This window comes from Chiloscyllium plagiosum, unplaced genomic scaffold, assembly GCF_037043375.1.
Source record: "Chiloscyllium plagiosum isolate Xiang-an unplaced genomic scaffold, Cpla_swu_hap1 HiC_scaffold_46, whole genome shotgun sequence".
In the NCBI taxonomy this organism is placed as follows: domain Eukaryota; kingdom Metazoa; phylum Chordata; class Chondrichthyes; order Orectolobiformes; family Hemiscylliidae; genus Chiloscyllium; species Chiloscyllium plagiosum.
The window spans coordinates 4,624,333-4,639,554 of record NW_028270184.1 but is presented as its reverse complement, the minus strand read 5'-3'; positions in this window follow the sequence as shown (position 1 = coordinate 4,639,554).

Below are 15,222 nucleotides of genomic sequence, written 5' to 3'. Positions count from 1 at the left end.
TATCCATGCCCCCTAATGATTTTATAAACCTCTATAAGGTAACCCCTCAGCCTCCGACGCTCCAGGGAAAATAACCCCGGCCGATTCAACCTCTCCCTGTAGCTCAAACCCTCCAACCCTGGCAACATCCTTGTAAATCTTTTCTGAACCCTTTCAGGTTTCACAACATCCTTCTTATAGCACATCTCTGTTAATACTTTTTATTTACAACATACATCACTTAGATAATAAAGCAACTTGGCCTTAAATGTACCAGAAAAGAGCTTTTCTCACTCACAGGCTGACCTGACTACTCAGACCTTGCGGTAACCGGAACCTGCTGGTGTTTGAGGCAGACCTTTGTTTTTCGGTTTATCGAAAGTGCCGGTTCATTAGGTGCCCGTTGAAGCAGAGTTTGTCAAAGTCCTCACTCTCCGATTACAAACAACGGTTTTGAAGGTGGGCCTTTGAATCTCTTGATTTTACAGCCTTCCAGAACCCAATGTGGCAATGAGACATTTTTATTTAGCCATGAGCAAGGCCTAATCTCTTCCAGTGGATGTTTTGTTTGGAACTGGATGGCAGAAGTGAAACACGCAGTTGTTTGATTACACAGACAGCACTGTATTCCCTTCGTAATTCATATTTAATCTTGCAAATGTAGATTGATGATGCTTTACTCGTTGTCTAGAGAATAGCATCCATCCGATAACAATCCACTTTGTGTAGGTCTATTTGAGTAAGTCCGTTGTTCTTAACTAATAGCTGCATCCATGTCTTAATTTACCAATGATTTGGAGATGCCGGTGTTGGACTGGGGTGTACAAAGTTAAAAATCACACAACACCAGGTTATAGTCCAACAGGTTTAATTGGAAGCACACTAGCTTTCGGAGCGACGCTCCTTCATCAGGTGATAGTGGACTAGTGTGCTTCCAATTAAGCCTGTTGGATGATAACCTGGTGTTGTGTGATTTTTAACTTTATTTTACCAAGCGATTGAGACAGGTTAATTGGTTCCACAAAAAAAGGTCAATGCATCTGGTTCAAAAAATAACATTCTGGTCATCCAACCCGGTATGAAAATTCCATGTTCTAGAAATCTAGAGCAATATCTTTGCTGTTTCGCAGTGAGATTGCAGTCATTTCGAAACTGACAGAGTTGAAGGGAAATTCAAGAATTTGGGTTCAGAGGGTTGACCTCTAAAAAGCCAACTTTATCTGCTTAGTGTTCAGCAAATAAGTCCAGTGGTTTATAGCCAAAATAGAAAGGTATATATTCTGACTTGTCTCAGTGATCTGTTCTTCATATGAGACCTAAGGGGCAACCTGTTCACACAGAGTGTGGTGTGTGTATGGAATGAGGAAGTGTGGAAGCTGGTCCAGTTACAACATTTAAGAGGCATTTGGATGGGTATATGAATAGGAAGGGTTTGGAGGGATATGGGCCAGGTGTTGGCAGGTGGGACTAGATTGGGTTGGGATATCTGGTTGGCGTGGACAGGTTGGACCGAAGGGTCTGTTTCTGTGCTGTACATCTCTATGACTCTATGTGGATCATTGGGATACCTTCTGGGGAAGGTGGGACCTGTACAAGAAGGACAGATTGCACTTGAACTGGAAGGGCACCAACGTCCCAGGCGGGAAGTTTGCTAGAGCTCTTCAGGAGGGTTTAAACTAGATGGGCGGGGGGTGGGAACCTGAGCTACAGATCATATGATGGAGTAGGGAGAGAACAGCCAGATACATCATGCAGACAGTCTGTGAGGAGGGATAGGCACTTGATAGGGCAATAATGCAGTTAGTGTGATGGGTTGAAGTGTATCTATTTTAATGTAAGTAGTATCAGGAATAAGGGTGACCAACTCAGAGCATGGATCAGTACTTGGAGCTATGATGTTGTGGCCATTACAGAGACTTGGATATTACAGGGACAGGAACGCTTATAGGATGTTCCAGGGTTCAGATGTTTCAAGAGGAATGGGGCGGGGGAGGTAAAAGAGATTCAAAGTTTGTGCGAAGATTTGTAGCTCGGATGGTCGTCGTTGTGGTTCTGTTCGCCGAGCTGGAAATTTGTGTTGCAGATGTTTTGTCCCCTGTCTAGGTGACATCCTCAGTGCTTGGGAGCCTCCTGTGAAGCGCTTCTGTGATGTTTCCTCCAGCATTTATAGTGGTTTGTCTCTGCCGCTTCCAGTTGTCAGTTCCAGCTGTCCGCTGCAGTGGTCGGTATATTGGGTCCAGGTCGATGTGCTTATTGATTGATTCTGTGGATTGATTCTGTGGATGAGTGCCATGCATCTAAGAATTCCCTGGCTGTTCTCTGTTTGGCTTGTCCTATAATAGTAGTGTTGTCCCAGTCGAACTCATGTTGCTTGTTATCTGCGTGTGGGGCTACTAAGGATAGCTGGTCGTGTCATTTCGTGGCTAGTTGGTGTTCATGGATGCGGATCGTTAGCTGTCTTCCTGTTTGTCCTATGTAGTGTTTTGTGCAGTCCTTGTATGGGATTTTGTACACTACATTGGTTTTGCTCATGCTGGGTATCGGGTCCTTCGTCCTGGTGAGTTGTTGTCTGAGAGTGGCTGTTGGTTTGTGTGCTGTTATGAGTCCTAGGGGTCGCAGTAGTCTGGCTGTCAGTTCGGAAATGCTCTTGATGTATGGTAGTGTGGCTAGTCCTTTGGGTTGTGGCATGTCCTCCTTCCGTTGTCTTTCCCTTAGGCATCTGTTGATGAAATTGCGGGGGTATCCGTTTTTGCCGAGTACATTGTATAGGTGTTCTTCTTCCTCTTTTTGCAGTTCTGATGTACTGCAGTGTGTTGTGGCTCTTTTGAATAGTGTCGTGATGCAACTTCTTTTGTGTGTGTTTGGGTGGTTGCTTTCGTAGTTTACGACTTGGTCTGTGTGAGTGGCTGTCCTGTATACCTTTGTGGTGAATTCTCCGTTCGGTGTTCTCTGTACCATCACGTCTAGGAATGGGAGGTGGTTGTCCTTTTCTTCCTCTCTCGTGAATCGGATTCCTGTGAGTGTGGCGTTGATGACCCGGTGTGTGTTCTCTATTTCTGTGTTTTCTCTGTCATATCGTGTTTTCACAGAAATAGAGAACACACAGCTAACGATCCGCATCCATGAACACCAACTAGCCACGAAACGACATGACCAGCTATCCTTAGTAGCCACACATGCAGATGACAAGCAACATGAGTTCGACTGGGACAACACTACTATTATAGGACAAGACAAACAGAGAACAGCCAGGGAATTCCTAGAGGCATGGCACTCATCCACAGATTCAATCAATAAGCACATCAACCTGGACCTAATATACCGGCCACTGCAGCGGACAGCTGGAACTGACAACCAGAAGCGGCAGATACAAATCACTATAAATGCCGGAGGAAACATCACAGAAGCGCTTCACAGGAGGCTCCCAAGCACTGAGGATGTCACCTAGACAGGGGACGAAACAGCTGCAACACAAATTCCCAGCTCGGCAAACAGAACCACGGTAAAAGAGGTGGGGAAGTGGCATTGCTAATCAGGGGTAGCATCACAGCTACAGAAAGGGAGGTCATCGAGGAGGGTTTCTCTCCAGACTCAGTATGGGTGGAAGTCAGAAACAGGAAGGGAATAGTCAGTTTATTGGGAGTTTTCCACAGTATACCCACCCCAATAACAACAGAGACACCTGGGAGGCGGATTTTGGAAATGTGTAGAAGTAACAAGGTTGTTGCCATGGGTGACTTTAAACTTCCCCAAAAATTGATTGGAACTTGCTTAATTCAAATAGTTTGGATGGCGCAATTTTTGTCAGGTGTTTCCAGGAAGGGTTCCTGACACAATATGTAGATTGGCCGACTAGAGGGGAGGCCATATTGGATTTGGTGCTTGGCAACGAACCAGGCCAGGTGTCAGATCTCTCGGTGGGAGAGCATTTCAGTGATAGTTATCACAACTCCCTGACCTTCCCTACAGTCATGGAGAAGGATAGGAACAGACGGTATGAGAAAGTATTTAATTGGGGGAGGGGAATTTACAATGTTATTAGGCAGGAATTGGGGGCGCCTAAATTGGGAACAGATGTTCTCAGGATAATGCACAACAGAAATGAGGAGATTGTTTAGGGAGCACTTGCTGCGAGTGCTGGATCGGTTTGTCCCACTGAGGCAAGGAAGGGATGGTAGGGTGAAGGAACCTTGGGTGGCAAGGAATATGAAACATCTAGTCAAGAGGAAGAAGGAAGCTTACTTAGGGTTGAGGAGCAAGGATCAGACGGATCTAGAGGGTAACAAGGTAGCCAGGATGGAACTGAAGAATGGACTTTGGAGAGCTAAAAGGGGGCATGGAAAAGGTTTAGCAGGTAGGATTAAGGAAAACCATAAGGTGTTCTACACTTATGTGAGGAACAAGAGGATAGCCAGAGTGAGGGTAGGGCCAATCAGGGGTATTGGGGGGAACTTGCGTCTGGAGTCAGAGGAATTGGGGGAGGTCCTTAATGAATATTTTGCTCCAGTCTTCACAACTGAGAGGGATCTTGATGTTTCTGGGGACAGAGTGAAACAGACTGATATACTCAAACAGGTTGATGTTAGGAAGGAAGATGTGCTGAAAATTTTGAAAAACATAAGGATAGATAAGTCCCATGGGTCAGATGGGATACAGGAGGAGAAAGTGAGGACTGCAGATGCTGGAGATTCTCCTGCTCCTTGGATGCTGCCTGGCCTGCTGCACTTTTCCAGCAGCACATTTTCAGCTCAGATGGGATATACCCTAGCTTACTACAGGAGATGAGGGAAAAGATTGCTGCACCTTTGGCGATGATCTTTGTGTCCTCACTGTCCACTGGAGTAATGCCAGATGACTGGTGGGTGGCAAGTGTTATTCCCTTGTTCAAGAAAGGGAATAGGGATGATCCTGGGAATTACAGACCAGTCAGTCTTACATCTGTGGTGGGCAAAGTATTGGAGAGGATTCTGAGAGACAGGATTTATGATTACTTGGAGAATCATAGTTGGATTAGAGATAGTCAGCATGGCTTTGAGAGGGGCAGGTCATGCCTCACAAACCTTATTGAATTCTTTGAGGATGTCATTAAACACATTGATGAAGGTAGAGCAGTGGATGTGGTGTACATGGATTTTAGCAAGGCATTTGATAAGGTTCCCCATTGTAGGCTTATTCAGAAAGTAAGAAGGCATGGGATACAGGGAAACTTGTCTGTCTGGATACAGAGGGTGGTGATAGACGGAAAATATTCAGCCTGGAGCTCGGTGACCAGTGGTGTTCCTCAGGGATCGGTTCTGGGACCTCTGCTCTTCGTGACTTTTATAAATGACTTGAATGAGGAAGTGGAAGGGTGGGTAAGTAAGTTTACCGATGACGTGAAGGTTGGTGGAGTTGTGGATAGTGTGGGGGGCTGTTGTAGGTTGCAACGGGACATTGACAGGATGCAGAACTGGGCTGGTAAGAGGCAATGGAGTTCAACCTGGAAAACTGTGAAGGGATTCACTCCGAAAGGTTGAATTTGAACGTAGATTACAGGGTTAAAGGCAGGATTCTTGGCAATGTGGAGGAACAGAGGGATCTTGGGGTCCATGTCCATAGATCCCTCCCAGGTTGATAGCGTTGTTCAGAAAGCGTATGGTGTGTTGGCTTTCATTAGCAGGGGGATTGAGTTTAAGAGCTGCGAGGTTATGCTGCAGCTCTATAGAGCCCTGGTTAGACCACACTTGGAATATTGTGTTCAGTTCTGATCGCCTCATTAGAGGGAAGATGTGGAAGCTTTAGAGAGGGTGCAGAGGAGATTTACCAGGATGCTGCCTGGACTGGAAGGTATGTCTTCTGAAGAAAGATTGAGGGAGCTAGGCTTTCCTCGTGGAGCGGAGAAGGATGAGAGGTGCCTTGATAGAGATGTACAAGATGAAGAGGGGCATAAATGGAGTGGATAGACAGAGGCTTTTTCCCAGGGTGGAAATGTCCATCACAAAGGGGCATAATTTTAAGGTGACTGGAGGAAGGGTAAGGGCAGATGTCAGAGGTAGGTTTTCCACACAGAGTGGTGGGTGCGTGGAATGCACTGCCAGCAGAGGTAGCAGAATCAGAGACATTAGGGACATTTAAGCAACTCTTGGATAGGCACATGGAAGTTAGTATAATGAAAGGTATGTAGGTTAGTTTGATCTTAGGGTAGGATAAAGGGCTGGAACAACATCGAGGGCTGAAGGGCCTGTACCATTCTACGTTCTAACTGCAGGAATTCCGAGCTCCCCAGCAACTTCCACAACCTCAGACTTTTATTCAGGGCACTCTCTCTGAATTACATGCCCTGTTACACTCTCTCTGAATTAAACGCCATATTACACTCCCTCTGAATTACATGCCCTGTTACACTCTCTCTGAAATACACACCCTGTTACACTCTCTCTGAAATACATGCTCTGTTACACTCTCCCTGAATTACACGCCCTGTTACACTCTCTGTGAAATACATGCTCTGTTACACTCTCCCTGAATTACACGCACTGTTACACTCTCTCTGAATTACACGCTCTGTTACACTCCCTCTGAAATACATGCTCTGTAACACACTCTCTGAAATACACGCCCTGTTACACTCTCTCTGAAATACACGCCCAGTTACACTCTCTCTGAAAGACATGCCCTGTTACACTCTCTCTGAATTACATGCCCTGTTACACTCTCTCTGAATTACGTGCCCTGTTACACTCTCTCTGAAATACACGCCCAGTTACACTCTCTCTGAATTACATACCCTGTTACACTCTCTCTGAAAGATATGCCCTGTTACACTCTCTCTGAATTACATGCCCTGTTACACTCTCTCTGAATTATGTGCCCTGTTACACTCCCTCTGAAATACGCGCTCTGTTACACTCTCTCTGAATTACACGCCCTGTAACACACTCTCTGAAATACACGCCCTGTTACACTCTCTCAGAAATATACGCCCTGTTACACTCTCTTAGAAATACACGCTGTGTTACACTCTCCCTGAATTACACGCCCTGTTACACTCTCTCTGAATTGCACGCTCTGTTACACTCTCTCTGAAATACACGCCCTGTTACACTCTCTGAAATACATGCCGTAACACTCTCTCTGAAATACATGCTCTGTTACACTCTCTCTGAAATACATGCCCTATTACACTCTCTGAAATACACGTCCTGTTACACTCTTTCTGAAATACACGCTCTGTTACACTCTCCTTGAAATACACGCTCTGTTACACTCTCTCTGAAATACACACTGTTACACTCTCTCTGAATTACATGCCCTGTTACACTCTCTCTGAGCTACACGTCCTGTTACACTCTCTCTGAGCTACACGTCCTGTTACACTCTCTCTGAGCTACATGTCCTGTTACACTCTCTCCGAAATATACGTCCTATTACACCCGCTCCAAAATACATGCCCTGTTACACTCCCTCTGAATTACATGCCCTGTTACACTCTCAGAAATACATGCCCTGTTACACTCTCTGAAATACATGCCCAGTTACAATCTCTCTGAAATACACGCTCTGTTACACTCTCTCTGAAATACACGCTCTGTTACACTCTCTCTGAAATACACGCCCTGTTACACTCTTTCTGAAATACACGCCCTGTTACACTCTCTCAGAAATACACGCCCTGTTACACTCTCTCTGAAATACATGCTCTGTTACACTCTCCCTGAATTACACGCCCTGTTACACTCTCTGTGAAATACATGCTCTGTTACACTCTCCCTGAATTACACGCACTGTTACACTCTCTCTGAATTACACGCTCTGTTACACTCCCTCTGAAATACATGATCTGTAACACACTCTCTGAAATTAGATTAGATTAGATTACTTACAGTGTGGAAACAGGCCCTTCGGCCCAACAAGTCCACACCGACCCGCCGAAGCGTAACCCACCCATACCCCTACATTTACCCCTTTACCTAATACTACGGGCAATTTAGCATGGCCAATTCACCTGACTTGCACATCTTTGGACTGTGGGAGGAAACCGGAGCCCCCGGAGGAAACCCACGCAGACACGGGGAGAACGTGCAAACTTCACACAGTCAGTCGCCTGAGTCGGGAATTGAACCCGGGCCTCTGGCGCTGCGAGGCAGCAGTGCTAACCACTGTGCCACCGTGCCGCCAAATCTAATCTAATCTAATCTAATCTAATCTAATCTAATCTAAAATACACGCCCTGTTACACTCTCTCTGAAATACACGCCCAGTTACACTCTCTCTGAATTACACGCCCTGTTACACTCTCTCTGAAAGACATGCCCTGTTACACTCTCTCTGAATTACATGCCCTGTTACACTCTCTCTGAATTACGTGCCCTGTTACACTCCCTCTGAAATACACGCTCTGTTACACTCTCTCTGAATTACACGCCCTGTAACACACTCTCTGAAATACACGCCCTGTTACACCCTCTCAGAAATATACGCCCTGTTACACTCTCTCAGAAATACACGCTGTGTTACACTCTCCCTGAATTACACGCCCTGTTACACTCTCTCTGAATTGCACGCTCTGTTACACTCTCTCTGAAATACACGCCCTGTTACACTCTCTGAAATACATGCCGTAACACTCTCTCTGAATTACACGCTCTGTTACACTCCCTCTGAAATACATGCTCTGTAACACACTCTCTGAAATACACGCCCTGTTACACTCTCTCTGAAATACACGCCCAGTTACACACTCTCTGAATTACATGCCCTGTTACACTCTCTCTGAAAGATATGCCCTGTTACACTCTCTCTGAATTACATGCCCTGTTACACTCTCTCTGAATTACGTGCCCTGTTACACTCCCTCTGAAATACACGCTCTGTTACACTCTCTCTGAATTACACGCCCTGTAACACACTCTCTGAAATACACGCCCTGTTACACTCTCTCAGAAATATACGCCCTGTTACACTCTCTCAGAAATACACGCTGTGTTACACTCTCCCTGAATTACACGCCCTGTTACACTCTCTCTGAATTGCACGCTCTGTTACACTCTCTCTGAAATACACGCCCTGTTACACTCTCTGAAATACATGCCGTAACACTCTCTCTGAAATACACGCTCTGTTACACTCTCTCTGAAATACATGCCCTATTACACTCTCTGAAATACACGTCCTGTTACACTCTTTCTGAACTACATGTCCTGTTACACTCTCTCTGAAATACACGCTCTGTTACACTCTCTCTGAAATACACGCTGTTACACTCTCTCTGAACTACATGCCCTGTTACACTCTCTCTGAGCTACACGTCCTGTTACACTCTCTCTGAGCTACACGTCCTGTTACACTCTCTCTGAGCTACATGTCCTGTTACACTCTCTCCGAAATATACGTCCTATTACACTCGCTCCAAAATACATGCCCTGTTACACTCCCTCTGAATTACATGCCCTGTTACACTCTCAGAAATACACGCCCTGTTACACTCTCTGAAATACATGCCCAGTTACAATCTCTCTGAAATACATGCTCTGTTACACTCTCTCTGAAATACACACTCTGTACACTCTCTCTGAACTACACGTCCTGTTACACTCTCTCTGAAATACACGCTCTGTTACACTCTCTCTGAAATACACGCCCTGTTGCACTCTTTCTGAAATACACGCCCTGTTACACTCTCTCAGAAATACACGCCCTGTTATACCCTCTCTGAAATGCATGCCCTGTTACACTCTCTCTGAAATACATGCACTGTTACACTCTCTCTGAAATACACGCTCTGTTACACTCTCTCTGAAATACACGCCCTGTTGCACTCTTTCTGAAATACACGCCCTGTTACACTCTCTCAGAAATACACGCCCTGTTATACCCTCTCTGAAATGCATGCCCTGTTACACTCTCTCTGAATTACACGCTCTGTTACACTCCCTCTGAAATACATGCTCTGTAACACACTCTCTGAAATACACGCCCTGTTACACTCTCTCTGAAATACACGCCCAGTTACACACTCTCTGAATTACATGCCCTGTTACACTCTCTCTGAAAGATATGCCCTGTTACACTCTCTCTGAATTACATGCCCTGTTACACTCTCTCTGAATTACGTGCCCTGTTACACTCCCTCTGAAATACACGCTCTGTTACACTCTCTCTGAATTACACGCCCTGTAACACACTCTCTGAAATACACGCCCTGTTACACTCTCTCAGAAATATACGCCCTGTTACACTCTCTCAGAAATACACGCTGTGTTACACTCTCCCTGAATTACATGCCCTGTTACACTCTCTCTGAATTGCACGCTCTGTTACACTCTCTCTGAAATACACGCCCTGTTACACTCTCTGAAATACATGCCGTAACACTCTCTCTGAAATACACGCTCTGTTACACTCTCTCTGAAATACATGCCCTATTACACTCTCTGAAATACACGTCCTGTTACACTCTTTCTGAACTACATGTCCTGTTACACTCTCTCTGAAATACACGCCCAGTTACACTCTCTCTGAAATACACGCTGTTACACTCTCTCTGAACTACATGCCCTGTTACACTCTCTCTGAGCTACACGTCCTGTTACACTCTCTCTGAGCTACACGTCCTGTTACACTCTCTCTGAGCTACATGTCCTGTTACACTCTCTCCGAAATATACGTCCTATTACACTCGCTCCAAAATACATGCCCTGTTACACTCCCTCTGAATTACATGCCCTGTTACACTCTCAGAAATACACGCCCTGTTACACTCTCTGAAATACATGCCCAGTTACAATCTCTCTGAAATACATGCTCTGTTACACTCTCTCTGAAATACACACTCTGTACACTCTCTCTGAACTACACGTCCTGTTACACTCTCTCTGAAATACACGCTCTGTTACACTCTCTCTGAAATACACGCCCTGTTGCACTCTTTCTGAAATACACGCCCTGTTACACTCTCTCAGAAATACACGCCCTGTTATACCCTCTCTGAAATGCATGCCCTGTTACACTCTCTCTGAAATACACGCTCTGTTACACTCTCTCTGAAATACACACCCTGTTACACTCTTTCTGAAATACACGCTCTGTTACACTCTCTCTGAAATACACACCCTGTTACACTCTTTCTGAAATACACACTCTGTACACTCTCTCTGAACTACACGTCCTGTTACACTCTTTCTGAACTACATGTCCTGTTACACTCTCTCTGAAATACACGCTCTGTTACACTCTCTCTGAAATACACGCCGTTACACTCTCTCTGAAATACACGCCCTGTTACACTCTCTCAGAAATACACGCCCTGTTACACTCTCCCTGAATTACACGCCCTGTTACACTCTCTCTGAATTGCACGCTCTGTTACACTCTCTCTGAAATACACGCTCTGTTACACTCTCTGAAATACACGCCCTGTTACACTCTTTCTGAAATACACGCTCTGTTACACTCTCTTTGAAATACACGCTCTGTTACACTCTCTCTGAAATACACGCTGTTACACTCTCTCTGAGCTACACGTCCTGTTACACTCTCTCTGAGCTACACGCTCTGTTACACTCTCTCTGAAATACACGCCGTTACACTCTCTCTGAAATACACGCCCTGTTACACTCCCTCTGAATTACATGCCCTGTTACACTCTCAGAAATACACGCCCTGTTACACTCTCTCTGAAACACATGCCCAGTTACAATCTCTCTGAAATACACGCTCTGTTACACTCTCTCTGAAATACATACCCTGTACACTCTCTCTGAAACACACCCTGTTACACTCTTTCTGAAATATACAATCTGTACACTCTCTCTGAACTACACGTCCTGTTATGCTCTCTCTGAAATACACGCCCTGTTACACTCTCTCTGAAATACACGCCCTGTTACACTCTTTCTGAACTACATGTCCTGTTACACTCTCTCTGAAATACACGCTCTGTTACACTCTCTCTGAAATACACGCCGTTACACCCTCTCTGAAATACACGCCCTGTTACACTCTCTCTTAAATACATGCTCTGTTACACTCTCTCTGAAATACACACCCTGTTACACACTCTCTGAAATACACGCCCAGTTACACTCTCTCTGAAATACATGCTCTGTTACACTCTCTCTGAAATACACGCTCTGTTACACTCTCTTTGAAATACACGCTCTGTTACACTCTTTCTGAACTACATGTCCTGTTACACTCTCTCTGAAATACATGCTCTGTTTCACTCTCTCTGAAATACACGCCGTTACACTCTCTCTGAAATACACGCCCTGTTACACTCTCTCTGAAATACACGCCCAGTTACACTCTCTCTGAAATACACGCTGTTACACTCTCTCTGAAATACACGCCCTGTTATACCCTCTCTGAAATGCATGCCCTGTTACACTCTCTCTGAACTACACGCCCTGTTACACCCTCTCTGAAATACACGCCCTGTTAAAGTGTTTGGAAATGCAGCAGTTTATACACAGCAAGATCCCACAACCAACTATGGGGGTGTCACCTTCCGACAGTGCCCGCTCCCTCAGTGCTGACCCTCCCACAGTACCCGCTCCCTCAGCGCTGCCCTTCCGACAGTGCCCGCTCCCTCAGCGATGACCCTCCCACAGTGCCCACTCCCTCAGCACTGACCCTCCCACAGTGCCCACTCCCTCAGCGCTGACCCTCCAACAGTGTCCGCTCCCTCAGCACTGATACTGAATTGTGCGCCTGCTTTACAGTGTCTCTGGCCTCTCTGGGATAAGGTTTAAACCCACAGTCCCTTGCCTCGAAGCTGAGAGAGATCCCCACTCATGTTGCTGGAGATAATATCACACCCAGAAAACCTGCAGTGGACAAGGAGGGAGTGTGTGGCTGGAACATGCTCAATGTGGTTACCCTGTCCTAAAACCCGTACTGTCCCTCAACGGTGTGCACATATTTACATGAATCTTCGATGCTGGTAAATTGAAGTGGAAAGCGATTGTTAAATTTCCTTCCTCATTGAAAGCTGAGGCTTTTATAGGAGTGTCGGCTGCACAGTGTACAATATTACTCAGAGCTGGGGGAAGGGCCAGTCTCACACAGACAAGCAGTTTCTGCTGTTCTGTGGCTAACGCATTAGCGTGAGAGAATGAGAACCGAGTACTGAAATGAGATGTTGCTTTAAAAGGAAGTGAAGATACAGGAATAGGTCAGAAATCACTCTTTCACTTCAGGCTCCAGATTTCAATGGAACTCGCCTTTGAACCCCTGCAAGGCAGGATACTGCCCCCGTCCTGGAAGTGTCTGATGGGAACAGTGCAGAGGAAGCTTTACTGTGTATCCCGTCCCTCCACAAACTCCTGCCCCAGCGCTGACCCTCCGACAGTGCCCACTCCCTCAGTACTGACCTTCCGACAGTGCCCGCTCCCTCAGCACTGACCCTCCAACAGTGCCCGCGCCCTCAGCACTGACCGTCAGACAGTGCCCGTTCCCTCAGCGCTGACCTTCTGACAGTGCAACTTCCTCAGACACTGCCCACTCCCTCAGCACTGACCCTCTGACAGAGCCCACTCCCTCAGCGCTGACCTTCTGACAGTGCCCACTCCCTCAGCGCTGACCCTTCGACAGTGCCCGCTCCCTCAGCACTGACCCTCCGACAGTGCCCACTCCCTCAGCACTGACCCTCTTACAGTGCGGCACTCCCTCAGTGCTGACCCTCCGACAGTGCCCACTCCCTCAGACAGTGCCCACTCCCTCAGCACTGACCCTCACACAGTACCCGCTCTGTCAGACAGTGCCCACTCCCTGAGACAGTGCCCACTCCCTCAGCACTGACCCTCTGACAGCGCCCACTCCCTCAGCACTGACCCTCCGACAGTGCACGCTCCCTCAGCACTGACCTTCCGACAGTGCCCACTCCCTCAGCACTGACCCTCCGACAGCGCCCACTCCCTCAGCACTTACGCTCTGACAGCGCCCACTCCCTCAGCACTGACCCTCCGACAGTGCCCGCTCCCTCAGCACTGACCTTCCGACAGTGCCCGCTCCCTCAGCACTGACCCTCCGACAGCGCCCACTCCCTCAGCACTGACCCTCCGACAGTGCATGCTCCCTCAGCACTGACCCTCCGACAGTGCGGCTCTCCTTCAGCACTGATCCTCTGACAGTGCCCACTCCCTCAGCACTGACCCTCCGACAGTGCCCACTCCCTCAGCACTGACCCTCTGACAGTGCCCACTCTCTCAGCACTGACCCTCCGACAGTGCCCACTCCCTCAGACAGTGCCCACTCCCTTAGCACTGACCCTCACACAGTACCCGCTCCGTCAGACAGTGCCCACTCCCTGAGACAGTGCCCACTCCCTCAGCACTGACCCTCCGACAATGCCCACACCCTCAGCGTTGACCCTCTGACAGTGCCCACTCCCTCAGCACTGACCCTCCGACAATGCCCACACCCGCAGCGTTGACCCTCTGACAGTGCCCACTCCCTCAGCACTGACCCTCCGACAGTGCCCACTCCCTCAGCACTGACCCTCACACAGTACCCGCTCCGTCAGACAGTGCCCACTCCCTGAGACAGTGCCCACTCCCTCAGCACTGACCCTCCGACAATGCCCACTCCCTCAGCACTGACCCTCCAACAGTGCCCGCTCCCTCAGCACTGACCCTCCAACAGTGCCCACTCCCTCAGCACTGACCCTCCAACAGTGCCCGCTCCCTCAGCACTGACCCTCCAACAGTGCCCGCTCCCTCAGCACTGACCCTCCGACAGCGCCCACTCCCTCAGCACTTAACCTCTGACAGCGCCCACTCCCTCAGCACTGACCCTCCGACAGTGCCCGCTCCCTCAGCACTGACCTTCCGACAGTGCCCGCTCCCTCAGCACTGACCCTCCGACAGCGCCCGCTCCCTCAGCACTGACCCTCCGACAGTGCATGCTCCCTCAGCACTGACCCTCCGACAGTGCGGCTCTCCTTCAGCACTGATCCTCCGACAGTGCCCACTCCCTCAGCACTGACCCTCCGACAGTGCCCACTCCCTCAGCACTGACCCTCCGACAGTGCCCGCTCCCTCAGCGCTGACCTTCTGACAGTGCCCACTCTCTCAGCATTGACCTTCCGACAGTGCCCACTCCCTCAGACAGTGACTACTCCCTCAGCACTGACCCTCACACAGTACCCGCTCCGTCAGACAGTGCCCACTCCCTGAGATAGTGCCCACTCCCTCAGCACTGACCCACCGACAATGCCCACTCCCTCAGCGTTGACCCTCCAACAGTGCCCACTCCCTTAGCACT